A 3,766-nucleotide genomic window follows, 5' to 3' on the forward strand; every position below is an offset into this window, starting at 1 on the left:
TACTCTTAAAACTGCGAATATAAAATTTGATTTGCAGGTTCGGGAGTAATTCTGGGTGTAATTCGTACAAGAAAGAGGAATTTCGCACTTCACAAGTTGAAAGTAAAGAGAGATCAATATTGACATTATTGAATTGTCCCTTTATTTAACACCAATTTGACGGAATAACAAATGGAGGACTAAATTGAGCGAAACACAAAAGTCTGGGACGATATTAGGTCACCAAAGTTGTTTAGGACGAAATTGAGAAAAACCACTATAGTCGAGGACGATTTTGGGTATTAACTCAATATACATATTACATAATAATGATGTTATACTTAATTGGGTCAAAGTATATTCTTGCATTATACTACCTGATTTAAGTCATTTAACTAGTATATCAAATTTTTCTGCTTTATTTTTAATCATTTTAGTTTATATATTTTAACATTATGATAATTTAAGAGAAAAAATTAACAATAATATAAATTTCATCATTAAAATTTTTACTGTGTTACTAACGTTAAAATGTTTAGCGTCACCATTTTCATTTATATATTATAACAGTATTTTTTAATTAAAAAGTAAACTCGCGATGAGTCGGGTTGAATTCAGATTTTATGTACAAAACCCGTCTGGAATTCCACTTAGCTTGACCCACTATATATATATATATATATATATATATATATATATATATATATATATATATATATATATATATATAAGGCACATATGCAGCAGTGGCTTTAGCCTTTAGGTGCGGCGGTGCGGCCATATCAGCATCGTCCATTTTGCTTAATCTAACGACAACGGCTAATTTCTGAAGATTTAAAGATTTAAGCGCGTCCTATTAAGTGGGGGGTGTTATGGTAATTGTAATGATCATTTATATCGGTCGCTTGTCAGTATACACCAACAGTGTATACAAAAGATACCAATAGTGTTAGGAAAAAGCACTACAATGAAATGCACAAATATATCAAAAAACACACAACACACCCAAAAAATACACCATATAACTCACCACCTCAATGGTGTATTTCTGAACATTGTGTGATGCTTTTATTCATACCTAGTGGTGCGTTCTGGTGATGCGTATCTAATTTGTGCATGTTTTTTTGGTGTGCATTTTCTAACATGGATGGTGTATATTTGTATAACTATTAGTGCGGTCGCACTGACCGCTCGGGAAGGCACCAACACGAATTATCAAATACACCACAGTAAGGTTAATAAAGCACCAATAACGAACATAAAACACACAACACTATGATTTGATCTATTCTGGTGCTCAATGACGACTTTAACCTTGCAGTTCGCGTAGTGTGAGAACGTGCGCGAAAATATCGAAAAAGCCTTGATGAATGTGATTCGTTGGATTTATCTAATCTAATGGCCTACAATTAACCGCACCGCCGCACCTAAGTGCACTGCCACACTTGAACCTTCCTCTCTCTCTCTCTCTCTCTCTCTCTCTCTCTATATATATATATATATATATATATATATATAGACTAGGGATCAAATGCGAAGGAGGTCCCTAGGTAAAACATACGGATTAATCATAGTCATCATTGATCTTGCCAAGATCAACCACCTATAATGAACATAAATTTTTAAAAAAAATACGGTGGCATTATGGTAATTTTGCGTATTGTTGAAAGCTTAAAGTGCGTATTTTCAAAGTGTAAGGTATTTTAACGCTTAAGGTGCATCGGTTCTACACTTGAAAATTTAAGGTGCGTAATTGTAAAGCTTAAGGTGCGTATTTTCAAAGCTTAAGATGCGTCATTTTAACACTTAAGGAGCGCTATTTTAACACTTAAGGTGCGTCAGTTTTTTACACTTAAGGTGCATAAGTTCTACACTTAAGGTGCGCCATTTTAATGTTTAAGAAGCGTCATTTTAACACTTAAGGTGCACCATTTTAACACTTAAGGTGTGTCATTTTAACACTGAAGGTGCGCCATTTTAGCACTTAAGGTGCGTCATTTTAACACTTAAGGTGCGTCATTTACAAAACTGAAGATGCGATGTTTTAACACTTAAGATGCGTCAATTCAACACTTAAGGTGCGTTAACATGCATCAGTTAATCAGTGTTATGAGGAGAATCAACTAGTTCCCATGAAGCACGTTCTTTTTTTTTTTTTTTTTTTTTTTTTTTTTTTTAAATTTTCATTGATTTTAACCATTGATCTAGATTTGATCAACGGCTCAGATCTCATCACATGTTTCACCCGAGTGACTTATTTTACTCTATATATATATATATATATATATATATATATATATGTATATATATATATATATATATATATATATATATATATATATATATATATATATATATATATATATATATATATATATATATATACATATATATACATACTAGTAATTGTCTCGTGCAATGCATGGACTATTATTAATTTAACAAATTTACCAATTAAATTTTTGACATCCTCTAAATTAGCAAAGAAAGTAATGGTTGTGGAACAGAAAAACGTACTTGAGTTCTTCAGCTCAGAATTAGTTTTATTAAAAATGTAAATATAACTATACAATGTAATATTTGATATTTTTAAAAGTTTAATTATGTTATTATTATGTTGATTTTAAAGTTTCTTGTTACTTGTATTATTATTTGAATTTGAATTTGAATTTGAAATAACTACTTTAATTATATAACTAATGTATTTAAATAAAATTTGTAAATAAAATAACATGCAATATTTGTCGAAAATCTCCACCAAAATTTATTTATTTGAAAAAGATTATTTATGTAAGAACTATGTTTATTTTATATCTAATTTCTCCTTTTTATATATGTGGAGTCAAATTAATTATAATTGAGATTTAAATGAATATATATACAAATTATATTAAAAATAAAACTTTACCAATAAATTTGAACACAATAAACTTTTTCCCTATTTCATTTTGCTTTAATATATATATATATATATATATATATATATATATATATATATATATATATATATATATATATATATATATATATATATCAGTTATATATATAAGGGATCAAGTGCGGGAAGGGTTTCCCGTGCAGTTGTGCGGTTGGACACACATTAAGCATTCAACTGATGCATTTTAAGTACACAACACACACACATTAAGCACACAAACAAAACACCTTAAGAACATAAACCTACGCACCTTATGCATAAACCTCACGCACCTTAAACACAAAACTCACGCACCTTAAGCACAAAACCCACGCACCTTAAGCACAAAACAAACGCACATTAAGTTTCAACAACTACTCACATTAAGCACAAAACTCACGTACCTTAAGTACAAGACTCACGCACCTTAAGCACAAGACTCACGCACCTTAAGCACAAGACTCACGAACCTTAAGCACAAAACTCACGCACCTTAAGCACAAGCCTCACACACCTTAAGTACAAAACTCACGCACATTACTCACCGCACAATCTCACGGGAGACACTTAACCGCCCGGGAACTTAATTATATATATATATATATATATATATATATATATATATATATATATATATAATAAGTACTAGCATTTAGTTATTATCAAAGTTTTTATAAGTTTGGGTAACTTTTTACAATTTTATATCTAAATTACTAAGTTTATTTTTAAAAAGTCACTTGATCAATATCCCTTTGGCCCATCGCTGAGAGCAGGTGGTGGTCGTGGGATGAATGCAGTGCGAGAAAGATGGTTGCAATTGGGGGAGAGGATGCGTGTGGAATTGGAGACATGTTCGACGTTTTTTCCTAG

This window comes from Ipomoea nil, unplaced genomic scaffold, assembly GCF_001879475.1.
Source record: "Ipomoea nil cultivar Tokyo-kokei standard unplaced genomic scaffold, Asagao_1.1 scaffold0319, whole genome shotgun sequence".
Taxonomy (NCBI): domain Eukaryota; kingdom Viridiplantae; phylum Streptophyta; class Magnoliopsida; order Solanales; family Convolvulaceae; genus Ipomoea; species Ipomoea nil.